Source organism: Aotus nancymaae, unplaced genomic scaffold, assembly GCF_030222135.1.
Source record: "Aotus nancymaae isolate 86718 unplaced genomic scaffold, 86718_ANA_hifiasm-v0.15.2.pri h1tg000008l, whole genome shotgun sequence".
NCBI classification, from domain to species: Eukaryota; Metazoa; Chordata; class Mammalia; order Primates; family Aotidae; genus Aotus; species Aotus nancymaae.
The window spans coordinates 13,618,195-13,636,841 of NW_026988419.1; the positions used below are offsets into that span (position 1 = coordinate 13,618,195).

The 18,647-nt window shown below is 37.2% G+C and overlaps 1 long non-coding RNA gene across 11 annotated transcripts in view; it reads right to left on the minus strand.

Moving 5' to 3' along the window:
• LOC105712861 (uncharacterized) overlaps positions 1-18,647 on the minus strand; it is a 726,004-nt gene that overhangs the window by 537,425 nt on the left and 169,932 nt on the right. For all 11 annotated transcript variants that reach the window (XR_010341408.1, XR_010341407.1, XR_010341406.1 and 8 more), the window contains exon 3: positions 14,315-14,439. This is a non-coding gene — a long non-coding RNA (uncharacterized LOC105712861). The remainder of the gene's footprint in view (positions 1-14,314; positions 14,440-18,647) is intronic.

The following is an 18,647-nucleotide window of genomic DNA, read 5'->3' on the forward strand; positions in this document are numbered from 1 at the left end:
CACATTAGTGGCTGTATACTGGCATCTCAGATATTAACTGCTTCTGTAACTCAACCCAGGAAATCTGCATCCTCACCAAGGAAGCCTTTAAATTTAAATAATATCACAAATTTAGTTTACGTAAAGAAGTTGGAAACACTGGGGTGTTACTATGCAATTTGGGGCTCAGCTCTTCCAAGTTCTCATCAATAATGATTTTTTTCTTTCTCATAATTGGAATCCTGAGCCTTCTGTGTTTACAGTGACATTAGTCAATTCCCTAGATGCACTGGGCCAAATTAAATAAAGGACTGCAGGGAAATTTATCTATAGAACATGAATCTTTAATGGTCCTTCATCCCTATAACTTGTATAGTAGAAAGAGACTTGCAGAAACAGATCTATTATCTAGCCACCCACGAAGGCTAGGTGGATATGAACGGATAAATGAGTATCCCTATTCCTCTTTTGCTTTATAGCATAAAGGGGCTGGATTCAATTATCATTGAGGTCCTTTCCACTCTGACCTTCAGACTCTATCATTTTTCTCATATTTCCCTCCTCCTTCCTATGAAGTAGTTAGGGGCCATTGTTAATTTGTGGTGGATTCGTGGTGGGAGGGAAATGGTGGTAGTTAAGAATGTGGGCTCTTATATTGCTCAGGTCCAATTTTATCTTACCACTTGCCATCTGTGTGACTTAGGACAAGTTACCTAAACTTTCTGTGTCTCCATTTTTTCATCGTTAAAGTGAGGCAATAATAGTACCCATACCTCATACAGTTGCTAAGATCTAATAGAAAAAAACTATACAAAACAGTTGTTATAGTGCCTGTTACCTAGTAAACATGTAGCAAATGTTTGCTGATGTGAGGTGTATTATGCATCTAGCGGTCAGAGAGAATACAATCACTGCACACATATGAGAGGATTCTCTGCCACACGTTTGGTCAGAGGCAGACCTGCAAAAGTGGAGTAATTGCAGGAACTAGGACAGAGATCCTTTGTTACAAAATAAATAAATGCTACTTGCTGAAGTCAAGATTTCTTTTACACTATAAAAAGAACAATACTATACCCGTTTGAGTTTATATTCTGTTGTAAATAGATGTATGACATACCTGAGACTAGGTACTTTATAATGAAAAAGATGTTTAATGGACTCACAGTTCTACATGGCTGCAGAGGACTCACAATCATGGTGGAAAGTTGGTGAGGAGCAAAGTCACATCTTACATGGCGGCAGGCAACAGAGTGTGTTGCAGGGGAACTGCCCTTTATAAAATCATCAGATCTTGTGAGACTTATTCACTATCATGAGACAAGCACAGGAAAAACTCACTCCCATGATTCAATTACTTCTCACTGGGTCCTGCCCATGACACATGGGGATTATGGGAGCTACAATTCAAGATGATATTTGGGTGGGGACACAGCGAAACCATATTGATAAATTTTACTTATTTATCAATTTATTGAAAATAAGCTTATAAAAAAGTATTTGGTGGAAGATAAAGGAAGAACAGAAGTATAAATAAAGGCTCTACCAAGGAGAAAATAGATGAATGAAAGATAAGCTTACTTTTAATATTGCTTCATTTCATTGTACATCTTGTGTTTATTTATGGATTAGATTGATTTGCATCTTTATAAGCACCTTCTTCAAAATGATTCAGAAGACTCAATTTTGGGAGGCTATATTCAGTCTATATTCATGATTAGGTCACATTCAAAAATTTGGTTTTATTAAGATAGATCTCAACATGAATCCCAAGAAGGGACTTTCCATTGGCAGCCACCCTTGTAGATTTTTACATACTCCAAAATATTACTAGTCTAAATACAAGTGAGTCATTTAGAGTGTCCCTGAGGGTTTGACACCACCAGCAGCCCTGCTATAAAATTGAGAACATTGGGCCAGGACACAGATGTTTCCAGAATTAGGCAGTGTCAAACCACATTCACCAATTGCAGCCAAACACAAGCCAAAATATACTCAAAAGTCCATGAGTTGTATGGCTACGTGATTTCTGGCTCCTTCTTAAGAGTAACTTGATAAAATGTACCTGACAGGCATGAGGTTTGGCAGAGAAATACCAGATAAAGACTATAACCTCATTAAAGTTTTAAAAACCCATGTACATTAGTATTTTTCAGCAAGTAGGATTAACTCACCAATCATATTGAACTACAGTTTTTATTTATTTATTTTACTGATGCTAAAACATTGTAACAACACAAGCCAGAGTGACACAGCAAGCTACATAAAAACAAGGGAGGAAGACGAAGGGAGGGAGTGCAAAAGGAAGGACAGAAGCTTAGTTTCAAAATTAACTCAAACAAAAAGTGAGCAGTCCAAGAAATGGCAAAACCTATCTGCAGTCAAAGGGAGGATTTTGTGTGCTTTTGTATGTCACATTCATTCAAATGTCATTGCTTGCCTTTTCTGTTGCCTTATTGACTAAATCAGGTCAACCAAACAGCCAATTTAATCAATTGTTTAACAATACGCTGATGACCTCTTTCAATGATAGAGATTTGCTTTGAAAACACCAGTTTTAGTCGAGTGCAGGATGCAATATCTTTTACAAAGTGGTTATCCAATAATAATTTGTTGATAGATTTAGTTACTCTAATAATGAAAAATATAGGCTGATAACACAAGTAACACTTTTGAAAGCAAAAGTTACATATACAATCTACCATGTTAATAAACTTAAACATTCTTTGAGAATATTAATTTCTAAGAACCTAAAAGAAAGAAACTACCAATCTTTTTTTCTTAAAGTGCAGGTTGTCTTCCAATTGGTAGGCATATACAAGTACAGGAAACATTGAATATAACTGCTTTTGAAGGAATTTTGGCTTTTATAAGTTCTAGTAAATGACTAAATGACTTATAAGAGCAATGGCAAGAGGAGACTTACCTCCCCTCATGTTATCTATTGAAGAGTAAATGAGAACTTGCACTATTAAATTGGTCCTTTTTAATCAATGTTTAATTATGTAGGTTATGGAGAATGTACTAATGGTCCTTTTATGCATATTAAATGAGCAGAAATATTCTGTATCCTGGAGTGCAGAAGACGGAATCAGTCATGAACATTACTTAGCCAGTTTGCATGAAATAGATTTTTAACACTTTCACTGAAATTTGGCACATAGAATTGCATGTTACATCTACAGAGAAAGAAGAGGTATTTGTAGAAGAATAAACTGGATGGAGGAAATAATAGAGCCAAACATTTCAGGTGTTTTTTTTTTCTCCTTTGTAGATTTACATACTACTCAAAGATAGACACCAAAATGCAGTGACTACTAAAATCAAATAAAGCTTAAGGAAAATTTCTTCAGACTTTCAAGGAGTACTCCTAAAATGAGTAAGAATGTCAAGATTAATCAATGATGAAAGTCAAGCAAGAGGAAATGAAAACATGGAGATTATTAAAATAGCATTCAACAGAAAATGGCACATTTGGAAGACAAACAAAGATCCAACATATACATAATTGGTGTTTAAAGACACTAAAAAAATCTGGAACCAAAACTAATATTCCCAAAAAGATAAAAGAAAAATTCAAGAAATAAAATAGGACCAAAATGTATAGATTAAAAGACCACATCTTATTCCAAGGGGGATAACACTGACTGATAAATGTAGACTTGCCCTGTTTAAGTTACCAGACTCTTGTGGGCATGACGCCAAGAACACCAAATCAACTATGAGAGTAAAAATTAATCAGCTTAGCCTCAGCCTTCCTACAGCAACATGCAATGCTAGAAATTGCTAAACCTTCTACAGAGTTCTGGGGGAAAGTGTGGTCTTAAAAAAGTATGTAATTATATACTTGCAACTAGAAAGGCCAAAGACATATACCGTCACATATTCCAAATTTCAGGTAATAGAGTTTCTATGGAGACTGCTTGGGGAAAAGACTTGAAAATAAATCTCAGCCAATCAAGACATGAATGGAGAAGCCATAATGAAAAGACTGGTTGTGAGCATTGAACAAATTTAAATATAGGATTCAGGCTAAATGACTGTGAGCAGAGGATATGAGTTTTATAGACCAAAGCAATGAAGAAATATTATACCTAAAAATGTTGAGAGGTAAAGAAAGGAGGTAAGAGAATAGTGTAAATAAACTAATCTCCTCTTCTTTCCAAGTTGGGGTCAAAAGATACAGTTTAAAGCAGAAAAATCTCAGGCTTCAGTGTAGTATGTTAAAGTACAAAATAACTTCTAGAGAAATTAAGAGAAATAATATAAACAGTACAAGTTGGGTTGTGGAAGGGAAGGAAGAAAGATAAGAAAAATAATAAATATTAATTTCTTCATCTATGAGAGACAAAAAGGACTATTAAAAGATGAGAAACAGAAGTTATATTTTTAAATCATTAAAAAACATAAAAATTAAATTAAAACAATATAAGCTAAATAATGAGAGGTGTAAAAAATATAAACAAAAGAAAGAAACACTACAAATAAAAAATACTGGCAATGTAGTTTGTAAAAGCAAAAGTAAAGTAAATAGGGCCATCAAAATAGAACTGATTAAATAACTTTTGGAATATCCACACAAAGGAATAGCATAGAATTATTTAAGAAATGAGATCGAGTTTTTTTTAAAACAACTGTTAAGTTACCAGGTAAAGGGAAAAAAAAAAGTCAACTAGTATATAGAGGATTTTTCCACTTATGTAAAATATATACATATACATATACATATATATATATATATTCACTGTACATAAACACAGATACACACACAACAAATATTTGTATAGTCAGGGCATGTTTCTGGAGGTCCACAGAAGAAAGTATTAATAACGATTCTTCTTTCTTGGGTGGAAAAATGGTATAAAATTGAAGAAGACTTACTTTTCTTTGCATTTCTTTTGGTACAATTGTTAATACTTTGAAAAAAGATAAAATAAAATCAATAAGAGCAAGAAACTACATATTTATAGATATAGATATATATATATTCACATACATATGTATACATATATACATATAAATATATATTTCTTAGCATTTAATAAATGTCTGTGTATGTAAGAGTATGTGTGTATATTCAAAGAAGTATCACAAACTCACAGAGTAAATAATAAGTTGGCCAATAAATTTTGCTTAAAAAAAATTTTAAAATCAGATTAGATTTTTTACCTTGTATTAAAATAAATTCCAAACCAATAAAAGAGATAAATGTAAAAAAATAAAATAAAACAAAGCCAGCCACAGTGGTGCATCCCTGTATTCCCAGCTACTCAGAAGGCTGAGCAAGGAGGACTACTTGAGCCCAGGGCTTTGAGAACAGCCTAAAAAACATAGAAAGATCCCATATCAGAAAATAAAAACAAAAGAAACTGTAAAGGAAAAATTTAATTTATATCTAGTTGGAAAGTGATTTTCTAGATATCATAAAAAGACAAAGAAATAAAGAAGCATTTGCAACAATATGGCAGTCAAACGGGTTAGTTAATGTTATTAATACTTAAAAAGCCCTTATAAATCTTTAAGAAAAAAAAATTACTGGTCAAGAAAATAAATATATATAATTCAATACATTTTTATTTAGTTGGTGAACTTGTGGTATTATTAGGCTTTGGGAGCTTAGAGGTGAGCTAAGAGCTCTCAGGGAGTTTACAGTTTAGTGGAGGAAGTACATTCTAGAATTGGATGAATTCTCATCTTCTAATTAGTTGGTCAAAATGATTGACTTCATAATTATAAGAGGATCCACAACTGGTTACTTTGTTTTATAATCACCTTAAAGCATTTGGGGCTAGGTGCGGTGGCTCATGCCTGTAATCCCAGCACTTTGGGAAGCCGAGGTGGGCAGATCACCTGAGGTCAGGAGTTCGAGACCAACCGGGCCAAACATGGCCAACATGGTGAAACCTCATCCCTACTAAAAATACAAAAATTAGCTGGGTGTGGTGGCAGGCACCTATACTCCCAGCTACTCAGGAGACTGAGGCAGGAGAGTCAGTTGAACCCAGGAGGCAGAGGTTGCAGTGAGCCGAGATCACACCACTGCACTCCAGCCTGGGCAACAGTGAGACTCCATCTCAAATAATAATAATAATACAAATAAAGCATTTGGAAGCCAGGTGTTATTCATAACTAATTAGGATACATTTACAACAATATCAATGCATATAGCAACAGCAATGCATCCCTTGGTCTCTGCTACCTACTAGGCTGTAGAAGTGCATTATTTCACTTCGTCCTCCCAACTATAGGAAACTGCTTTTTTATTTTCTCAATTTTGCCTATGGGAAAACTATGGGGTCTAAAGAGATGAAGCAATTTGTCCAAACTCATTCTTTTGTAAAAGGCATCACCTACGTCCTTTTCAACCCCCAAATCTATGCAATAAGGTGATAATATTTGCCAAGAGCAAAATTGGTCATAAACATATACCTACTAGGTCAGATAATGTGCTCCATGGACATAGCTCTCTACAAAACATGGATGGTTGATTTTGCAGTATAGACAAACTTAATTTAAACATTTCTTGATTTCCTGTAAAATATTTTCCCTATAAAATATATATACACACATATATATGTGTGTGTATGTATATATAGTGTTTTCATAGTTGGTTTCATTTTGCCTCTGATACTCATTAATGCTGCAGTTTGATTAAATGATACAATTGCCCTTGAACTCTCTCTATATTCCAAGGCAGCAGAGCAGGAAGAAACATATGGCACCCGTGCTGTGGCAGCACAATTTTAGGCCTCCTCAAGAATTATGTGGCCATGGTGGTGATTTGCTATCAACAATTTCATGACTCCTAATTCAGAGCAGTGGATTCATGGCCTTAAAATGTGAACCTGTCGCTCAGCCAGGCAGCCTCTCATACTCTGAGCAGTCCGGCATTTCAGCAGGCAGCCTCTGAGTTTCCTTGCTCATGACCACTGCACTCAGGAAAATTTGGACCAACTCAGCGTTCAAGGACAATAGAACAGGCATGTGCTCTGTAAATAGCATGCGACATGATTATCAGAACAAGAGACTTTGTATGAAGCAAAAGGAAGAAGACACTTTCCATTCACAAAACAGAAAACTATGTGTGATCATTTACAAAATCTTGTATTCATTGATTGACTAAATGATTACTTTTGCCATCGTAAAGTTTTGTGTTTGAAAAATAAAATTTCATCTCAACATTATAGTATTTCCATTGGGATTTCTTTTCAGTTAAAATCTGAAGTGCCCACAATTCTCATCAGTATAGGATATCTCTTCCTGGTTTGTTGAATTTATTTTTTCTGAACAGCTTTGTTGTAGTAATAATTGTTTATCATATGAGGCTCTACATTCTACCAAATTTGTAGTTGATTATCCTAAACCACAAATTTGCTATCCTATCAAGACCAAGTTTCCAGAGACAGTTGGCTGTGACCTTGTAGAACCAAATGTAGGATGATTTTTTTTTTGCAAACTAAATTTTTTATTATACTTGTATAAGAAGGAAAAAGCACACTTAGAAATTAAAAGCTATGTTGTCTCATGAAAAATATTTGGAGCCCTAATTTCAATAATGCTGTTAAACAAAACCTTTTCCTTGGATATGCTATATACACTGTAGCCCTTGATTCCTGATAGAAAGCATCACCAGACTTATTTTCTATTACAACATGTATGTGTCACTTTGTGGAATGTATCCTGGTTTTAGAAATGGCCCCTTATTATTGATTCTTTGTTAATCATCTGTTGAATTTCATTGTGCCAATAGACAACAGACACCTTGCTGTCACAAAAAGGCAGGGATTACTGGTGATAATGGCATGACCACAACCAGGCTCTTCTCCCTTGTCCTGCTCCACAACTGTCTCCCTCACTGTCCTGGGCCGGGATGTTACTTGAAAAGCAAATGCAGTGTTTTCCCACAGGCCTGTTCTCATGGGTTATGGTAAGAAAACATAAAAGGAAGATGACATACATCCTGGTTTTAAATAAGAAAGGAAAGGAGTGTCAATACTGATATTATTCAAACATCATAGAACATGAGGAAGGACAGATTGTTGAAGACAGCAATCAGGAAATTCCAAATACTGTCCTTCATCAACTCAAATGCCATAGCCTTTGACCTTGAACACTGAGAGGCTCACTCTGACAGTTACGCCTGTTTAAAATCCCTCAGAGGCTCCCTCACTCACAGGCTAAGCACCAAGGGCTTTAACCGGGCACGTGAGTGGTGTCTGTGACCTTGGTTCAACTCTAACTGTTTCTTGTCACTCCTTGACCACTTGTGTAAACTTTTCAGAGACCCTACATATCCCAGGCTGTTTTCACTTCTGGACCTTTGCTTAGGTTCTGCCATCTGTCTAGAATCCCCCAACTGTTGTACCCTGGCTAACATCAGAGATCCTGTAATAACTATCCTCCCAGAGAACTTCCTTTGCTTCTCTTTGCTCCCATAATGTCTTGCATATGGGTCTCTCATTCCAGTGAGACGAATTTCTTACCATTGCCTATTAATTTATATGTTTCCTTCAAACACTGTGAGGTCTCCAAAGTCAAGGACTGTGTTTTATTTATCTACATACTCTGAAGCTCTGTATAGCCTCTGATGTATAGTAGGAGTTTAGTAAATATAGGTTGAATAAGTCCCCAAAGTCAAGGATTGTGTCTCATTCATCTACATACTCTGAAGCCCTGTATAGCCTCTGGTACATACTAGGAGCTCAGTAAATATGGGTTGAATAAGTAAGTTATCTGTAAAGGCTTCAAATCCTTATGATGACTGTATCTTCAAATATCAATTAAGAGGAAAAACTGAGACATAACAGCATTAGCCTAATTGTATTTTTGTTCTGTTACCTTGAACAAGTTACTTTTCCTTAGAAGCCCTAATTCCATCATCTGTACAATGGGTACAATACTACGCACCTCAAAGAGTTGTGACAATTAAATAAGAAAATTTCTAGAAAGATGCTTAGCCAAGCTCCTAATATATAATAAAAATTAAATGAATGTTAGGTACTACGAATGATTAACATAAAGCTATCCCTTTGACTTCTGATAACCACATTTTGCAAGAGTTAAATTTTCAGAATCATTCGTTGTTTGTTCTTGCTGGCGTATATTTTTGTATCTTTTTGAGGGTTTTGCTGTGTGGTGTTACCCTTTTATCTGAATCATGCTTACACTTTCCTCAGTTTTCTCCCTCTCTTTATTAGAAGAAATGGCCAATAATTCAGGTGCCCAGTAATTCAGGGCTGGGTAACTCACTACACATTGAATCAACAGGGATTCCAATTTAGAACCATTTCAACAGACATCATCCTCTGTGAATATTTCAAAATGATGGACACGGCTGTTTTCATGATTCCAAATTACCATATGTGTCCGTCACTCAAATTTGTTTCCATTCACAAATAAGTTCTATGGTGTTATTCCTGAAAAGAAAGGAACCACAAATCCAAATTTCCATATACATCAGTTTTAGTCATTTTCATTCCCATCAAGATTTGGCAAGGGAAGGGGAGGTTTATAAATTGATGGTAGGAGTAAATTATGCATAATCCCATAGGTCAGCAATGTCTTAAAGCATGTTAAAAACTAAAGGTCAAATCCTCAAAAGTCAAAGTTATTTACCAAAGGCAGCAATCTTATTTTACTTAAGACCACAAACACTCTTATTTCCCAAAAGGTCTTCAAAATTTGCTTGTACTGTAAGTGGAATTGGAAATAAAGCTAACTTTGGTCCTCTACTAATTGCAGACCACCCTGCTGTTTGTGGCAGGGTGGTCTCTTCCTCATGCCACAAATACACCAGGCCCATTTCCATTTTCTTGCTTTTACTCAAATTTTCTCCATCCTCTAAACAAATACTCTCTCTGTTCAAATCCTGGGCTGCACCATTTATTAGCTCTGAGATCTTGGAAAATGTATTTAACATTCTCTAAACCTCAATTTCCTCATCTATAAAATGGAGATATTAATAAAAATAGCATCTATCTCAAATGGTTGTCATCATGATTAAATTGGAGGGTGATTTAATTTTTTAGCCCTTTTCCTGGCACTATATAACATACACTTCATGACCAAATACATTGTTGCTGCTGTTATGCTGCCTAGTCTATTCCACCCACCTACAAAGGTTTACCCTATATTCTCAGGTAGTTTCTGTCTTCACTGTGTGTACTGTATGAGTTGCACTCAGCACTTGATATTATATATATATTTCCCATGAACAACATGGGTTTGAACTTATGGGTCCACTTACACCTGGATTTTCTTCCTTCTCTGTCAACCCTGAGACAAAAAGACCAACCCTCCCTCTTCCTCCTCCTCTGCCTACTCAGTGTAAAGATGAAAAGGATGAACACCTTTTTGATAACCCACTTCTACTTAATGAATAGTAAACATATTTTCTCTTCTTTATGATTTTCTTAGTAACATTTCTTTATCTCTAGCTTGCTGTATTATAAGAACATAGTATATAATACATCTAACCAAAAAAATCTGTTAATTGACTGTTTTTGTTATAGGTAAGGCTTCTGATTAACAGTGGGCTATTGGTTAAGTTTAGGAGAGTCAAACGTTTTGTACAAATTTTTTACTGCATGGGGGTTCAGCACCCTTAATCCCCACATTGTTCCAGGGTTAATCTATATCTTCCTCATACTATTGTAAATGCCAATACTCTGTTCTTCTAGGCACACAAGGGAATTGTCCTTTCCCACCCTTCCTGCCATTTGGAGTGGGGCAAGCCCACATGAATAGTTCTGGCCAAGGAGTTGTAGTCAGAAGTGACATATCCCTTTCAGGCTACGGCATTTAATTGCTGGTAAGAGACCCTCTAGAACCCTTTCCTCATCTCCAGTCATCAATCCTGGAAGCATTTGTTGAGACAAGCCCCTATCAGCCTAGATCCTAAGTGACCGTGATAAGCAGAATCTACACTATTCCAACAATAAAACGAATGAACTACTGATACACACACTAACATGGATGAATCACAAAAACATGTTAACCGAAAGAAGCTAGATAGAAAAGAATATATTCTGTATAATTGCATATCTATTAAATTGTGGAACAGATAAAACTAATCTATAGTGACAGAAATCGGTAGTGCTGGATCAGTGGCTGCATAGGGCACAGGATAGGGGCATACTGTGAAAGGGCACCAGGAGAATTTTGTGGGTGATAGGAATGATCTATATCTAGATTATGGTGATTTTTCATAACTCATTGGACTGGACTCTTAAAATAAATGCAGTACATTGTACATAAATTCTACCTCAATGGAGTGATTTAGAAACAAAACAAAACAAAAATAAGCAGCATCTTTCTGATAATTCTTGCTGGATTTGTAATTTACTAAGAAATAAATCCTGTTTTAAGTTTCTGAAACTAGAAAGAAGGTTGTTTGTTACTGCAGCTTATCCTAACTAACATATATACATTGATTTTATCCTCTTGACCAGAATGTCAACTTTTTTTTTCTTTTTTCTTTTAATTATACTTTAAGTTCTAGGGTACATGTGCAGGTTTGTTACATAGGTATACACATGCCATGGTGGTTTGCTGTATCCATCACCCTGTCATCCACATTAGATATTTTTCCTAATGCTGTCCCTCTCCTAGCCCCCCACCCCGCAACAGGCCCCCCAGTGCATGATGTTCACCTCCCTGTGTCCATGTGTTCTCATTGTTCAACACCCACTTATGAGTGAGAACATGTGGTGTTTGGTTTTCTGTTATTGTGTCAGTTTGCTGAGAATGATGGTTTCCAGCTTTATCCGTGTTCATGGAGAAGGGGCAAAGTCTTACCCTTCTTTCTACCCCACAGCATTAATCACAGGCCTAGATACACAGTATCTTCTACTTGACTTGGGCCAACCTAAAAATTTCAACATTGCAATTGAGATCCAAAAGGAAAAATGTTCCCAGAAACCGGTTTCTAGTCACTAAGTGGAAAACAAACAAACAAACAAAAAACCATATTTAAATAGTATCCTAGGTCCTATATTCTTCATTCAAGACAGATCCTAAGAGAATCTAATGGCAAATCTAACACCAGGTATGGCAGAGTTGTAATAGTAGCTGTAAACCAAGCTGAAGTAGCTCATGTGACTCAGGGAAGCATGGACTGAAGATGTTACTATCAGGAAAGAAAGTTAAGGAGTAATTGCAAAGATAAAAACATCAAAGTATCATTTCCTGAAATCAATTTGTCCTGAGTACATCTGCCTAAGAAAAGGACCATTTGGTCATTAGACAAACGCAAATCAAAACCACAGTGAGATACCATCTCATACCAGTTAGAATGGCGATTATTGAAAAAATCAGGAAACAACAGATGCTGGCAAGGCTATGGAGAAATAGGAAAGCTTTTACACTGTTGATGGGAGTGTAAATTAGTTCACTGTATTCCATTGTGGAATACAGTAAGTGATTCCTCAAGGATCTAGAACCAGAAATACCAGCGATTCTATTACTGGGTATATACCCAAAAGATTATAAATCATTCTATTATAAAGACACATGCACACGTATGTTTATTGCAGCACTATTTACAATAGCAAAACTTGTAACCAACCCAAATCACCATGGAATACTATGCAGCCATAAAAAAAGAATGACTTCATGTCATTTTCAGGGACATGGATGAAGCTGGAAGCCATCATTCTCAGCAAACTAACACAGGAACAGAAAACCAAACACTGCATGTTCTCACTCATAAGTGGGAGTTGAACAATCAGAACATATGGACACAGGAAGGGGAACATCACACACCAGGGCCTGCTGGGAGATGGAGGGAGAGAGGAGGGAGAGCATTATGACAAATACGAGTGCATGCAGGGCTTAAAACCTAGATGACGGGTTGGTAGGTGCAACAAAAAACATGGCACATGTATACCTGTGTAACAAACCTGCACATTCTGCACATGTATCCCAGAACTTAAAGTAAAATTTTAAAAAAAAGGACAATTTGCTTGATCTCTCAGTGAAAAAAAAGGACAATTTGCTTGATCTCTCCGTGATATTTCTGACACTGTTCAGTATATTTACAAAATAATTGTTCGGCCCCCAAAAATCATGCATTTCATGGAGAAAAATCACATGACAGTTATCAACAAAATAGAACAGTTCAGATAACCCAGAGAACAATCCACTTTGTTTTGCTAGGTTATGTGCTAATGGCAGGCCTGATAATGTTCCATACCAATATCCCACACCATCCCTGAGTAGGGGTGAGTCATACACCAAGACTTAGTAGGGTGATTTCAGACATCTACAAACAAGGTAAGAGAGGGCTGACAGCCAGATGAGAGGAGACTGAGGATCATCTAAGTATGTTTTAAACTAAAAGAAAATGCACATAAATAAGGTTCTCCTTCAAAGGCTTCGACACTTAGTAGACAATCAGAATCAATAGGCACACTTTTCCTTTTAGAGACAGGGTCTCATTCTGCTGCCCAGACTGGAGTGCAATGGCACAATCACGGTTCACTGAATTCTCCAATTCCTGGGCTCAGCTCAAGTGCTCCCCCCTACCTCAGCCTCTAGAGTAGCCAGGACTACAGGTGCATGACACTGTACCTGGCTATTATTATTGTTTTTTTTTTAAGACGAAGTCTTGCTCTGTCACCAGGCTGGAGTGTAGTGGCTCAATCTCGGCTCATTACAACCTCCGCCTCCCAGGTTCAAGTGATTCTCCTGCCTCAGCTTCCTGAGTAGCTAGGACTACAGGCACATGCCACCACGCCCAGCTAATTTTTGTATTTTTTAGTAGAGACAGGGCTTCACCATATTGGCCAGGATAGTCTCAATCTCTTGACCTCATGATCCTCCTGCCTCAGCCTCCCAAAGCACTGGTATTACAGGTGTAAACCATCACAGCCGGCCTACCTGGCTATTTTTTAAGTACTTTTTTATAGATACAGGGTCTCACTATGTTGCCCAGGCTGATCTCAAACTCCTAGCCTCATGCAATCCTCCCATACAGACATATTTTTAAGAATACAGATTACCAGGCAGCATCCCAAACTGACACACTTCGAATCTCCTGGGATAAGACAGAGAATACTTGAATACTACTATTGTCGGTTATGTTTGATGATCAGTTTGATCTAGGCAACCTCAATTCTATTTTCCTGAAAAAAAAATCATTCCTTCTGCACCTAGGAATATTTTGGGTCCTAGAGAGAAAATCAAGGTTCTGCCCGTCCTATAGAGAAAGTCACTTGGAAACCTGGGAGAATAAAGAGAGACGTTGGTAGGGACCGTTTCAACTTTCCCTCTTGCCATTAGAGACCCAAGAACTAAGAGGAAGTAGGGGCTCCTAGGAAACCCGGGTGGTCCTCACCTTGTTTTAATTACGTAACTCCACTGTCAGGTGTTTTCCTGAGGGACAGAGGCTCCGTGTGGTTACTGACAAACCTGAGAGGCAGCCTGGGAGTCTTCCAGCCTTCTGTGCTGTCATTTTACCTGCTTCAAGAGAAAGTTCGAGACAATGTAAATAATGTATATTTTTTCTTTAAAAATCAGTGTAAATATTTCATAGACTGTACAGTAAATAATAAATACATTTGGCAAAAACAATATAAATATTTGATCGTTTGCAGAGTAACTCTTAAGCCTGGAATTACACATGAATGTTCAAAAAAATCCAATAAATCCTAAATTACATACAAATGGTTCAAAAGTGACCCAAACAGAGTCATGGATGCAGTTTTAAAAATTGCTGCGTTTCTCTCTTCACCAGGAGAATGTTCAATCAAGATGTCACGGTCTGTAACCGCCAGCTTGTGAATCATCTGAAATTTTGGTAACTCCCAAGTGCCTATGCCTTCTGATAATACTTGGCTTGCATCTTAAAACAATAAAAATGCCCTCTGACTATGAGAGAAATTCAGGAATACCACACTATGTAGCTGCTGCTTTTAATCCAAAGAATTTCCAATCCTGCAATCATTGCTCCATAGAAAAATTGAATAGTAAACATCAAATGCCTCTTGCAAACCAAGCAGGTAAGATTTCTCAGACCCATCATTGGTGGGTCGAATTTGGAGGAGGAAGCTTCAAACAGTTAAATGTTTTTTTCAGGTTATCAGGGACTTGTTTTATATTCATAAAATAATCAGTCCTTTCTGCTGCTGGCTCCTGGTCCTTAATCTGTTCCATCTTCACATTTCTGTGCTCTTCTATAATGATATGGAACTCCAGTCCCCACAACCCACACAAGTTCATCTGTGTCCTCCTCCACTCCTATTAATTCCTGCCATGTATACCCTTTGAGACTCAGTCCCAGGAGGGCTCCCTTGGGAGATCATTCTCACTGAAACTTGCATGTGCCTCTATTGTAGCATGTGTCCTAGAAAATTCAAAGAGTTGCTTACATTATTCATTACCATATCCCAGAACCTAGAAGAGTATCTGGCACATAGTCAACCCCATAAATATTTGTTGAATAAATAAATGAAGGTATGCACGCCTGTCTGTCTTACCTAGTGACCAAGGACAGTTCTGTTGTTGTTGTTTTTTGTGACACAGAGTCTCACTCTGTCACCTAGGCTAGAGGGCAGTGGTGTGGTCTTGGCTCACTGCAACCTCTGCCTCCCAAGTTCAAGCAATTATCCCACCTCAGCCTCCCGACTAATTGGGATTACAGGCACATGTCACCATGCCCAGCTAAATTTTTGTATTTTTCGTGGAGATGGGTTTTCACCATGTTGGCCAACTGGTCTTGAACTCCTGACCTCAGATGATCCAACCGCCTCGGCCTCCCGAAGTGCTGAGATTACAGGCATAAGCCACCACACCCGGCCCGAGCACAGTATTTTAGTATTTTTATACATCATGTTTGCAGAACCTGTTCCAGGACCTCACACAGAGTAGGTGCCCAATAAAGATATATTGAGTGGATAAACAGACCTAACCAGGTAACGTGTCAGTGTGTAATGACGGCAGATTCTGTGAGCAAAAGAGAAAGGAAGAGGGAGAGAAGAAACAGGGAAGTGCCAAACTCCAGCTTTACTCTTCCTATTGAAATATACATATCCCTGGGGAAGATTAATAAGAAAGGGTTATGAGGAGCAGGAAGGGTACATTTTTTTTTTCGAAAATAAATCTATGAGTTTTAAAAAATCTTTCTGGTTACACCCATATAGTATTTATACAGTACATCCTTCTAAGAAGCTCAAAGCACAGCCACATTTGGCATCAAATCACTCCTGTGTAGTTAGTTGATGGAGGTCATTTATTCATCTCATTTTCCCCTTGGAGGAAGAAAAGAAAATTAAAGGAAAATTTCTAAAGACTTGTCCAGAGGCACTCAAACATGCAGCAGTGGAGCCAGCGTCCTTGCCACAGCTCTTTAGAGCACATTGACCCAAAATTTTAGGAGGGCAAGTCTGATATTAAAAGCTCCAGCTGTCTATAATCTACTAATCAACAAAACTTCATGCAATCTTAGTTTTTTGGACAGAGTGGAATAAGCTGAAAGATCTGTACAGGGTACATAGGTGTTCCAACACATCCTATTGTTTGTAGGCAAAGAAAATTTTCAGTTAAGTTCAGTAAGGAGTGGTGTAAGGGAGTCAATCAGGTTTATAGCTCTTTAAGTGTTTTAGCTATTTGTAATAAAATACACCCTAGGATACTGACAGGGAGAGGCATCCAGAGAAAAATAAGATGTGGTTTCTGACCTCATGGAGCAAAGAATCTACTTGACGAATAGACTAATAGGCTAATACAATAATCTAGTTGAATAATCTAGCTGACAAGACAAGCACTCAGGAAATGTTTAAACCTGCATTAGATGGCAGGCTTAATTAAATGAAAGAAATAACACACCATTTAGGGTTCTGTTTGCTGCATGAAACAGTGACTGAAGTAGAAAGGAAACTTAGCATAAGCCCATGGGGTATCATGGGATAGAAAAGAAGGCTGAAGAGGCATGAAGCCTCAAAATGAATTAACAGTTCTTTGTGTCTTCCAAGATTCTATTCAAGATTCAAAGTCTCAGTAGCAAGAGTCCAGTGAGCTGGTCCCTTTGTCCATATTGGGGCAATAACAGGAAGGATCTAGTGAAAGAGACCTGCATGGACTTCTCAGCCTCTGGGTTTATCATTAATCTACGCTGCCACCCATTGAGTAGTTCCCCCAAAGGGCACCGAGGTGCTGTCAGGAGGGAGGAATGCAAGAAGTGCCACCAAAAGATGGCAAATGCTCCTTACCATGAAAGAAATTCAGCAGAGGAGGAGATCTCTGGACATGAATCAGAGAAGAATCATGGAGGAGGTGGGACTTGAGGTTGGTAGATGTGTTCCCAGCACTTAATTAGATGGAGCAAGAAGAAAACTCATGATTAATGCAGGAAGAGGTGAGGTTAGGACAGCAGATAATGCTGTCAAAGCAATAAAATTCATTGGACTTAAGTAGCAATAATAAATATATACATATTTTTAAAATGCATCATTTTATTTGATTGCCAGGCAAGAGAATATATTCCAGTGAAGAAATATGCTGAACTAAGTGAAAGGTAAAAGTTGGGAGTTTTAAAGTTGAATATTTCATATTCAAAATGGTTGGGATCAGAAGTGTTTCAGATTTTGGACGTTTTTAAATTTGGGAATATTTACATTAGACTTGCTGATTGACCATCTTAAATCCAAAAATCTAAAATCTTAAATGTTCCGATGAGCATACCCCTTGAGCATGATGTTGGTGCTCAAAACATTTTGGATGTTTGATCGTTTTAGTTTTTGACTTTTGGATTTGGGATGTTCAACCTGTATTTGCAAATGAGTTGACAGTGGTTATGTCAAACTTGCTCTCTGCACAGTGCGGAATGAGCCAATAGTGCTGCGCTATGTACCTGAGTGTTCCAACAGGTCCTATTGTTTGTAGGTAAAGAAAGTTTTCAGTAAGGACTGATGTAAGGGAGTCACTCAGGTTCCAAGTTCTTTAATTGTTTTAGCTAGTTATAATAAAACCCAGTATTCTGTTTTGATATCTCTTGGGTAGGAGGAAAACTTTCTTTTAGACTGCTTGGCTACAGTTTTAGGCACGTATAAGAATAGTAATGTTTATATGTGCATAACAAATAAAGTTTAAACTTTAATGTTTACCAATTCTTTCACAAATGTTAACACAACTGAGCCTCACAAAACTTCTATGCCATATCTATGATCTCTGTTTCTGTTTTCATTTTACAGAAAAGAGCCAAGTTCAGAGAGGTAAATGACTTGCCCAAGACAGCAACCAGGGTCAGCCAGCTGACTTTGTATTTCTTTTTCCAAGTCATGCTTCATAAGGAGGCAGCAAAATATTGTACCACATATGAAATTTTAGTAATCCACGCTTTCCTAAGATCTAGATGGAATTAAATAACCTAATAAACATACATATATATATATATATATATATATATATATATATGATAAAATTCCTCTGATTAAAAAAACTAATAATGACAGCTCTTTGACTGGGAGAAATAGTTATGGAGAGCATGTGTCATCAGGTATCAAATATTTACTCAGTGCTTCACTTTGGGCAAACTCTCCTCCAAGACAAGCCAGGACCCGCGACCAAGAACCTGGGAAAACTATGAGAATCAGACTGGATGGAGAAATGAGAAAGAGGCAGGACTGGCCTGCAACCAGAGTTTTAAGGGCAAGGAATCCAAAGGATTTCAT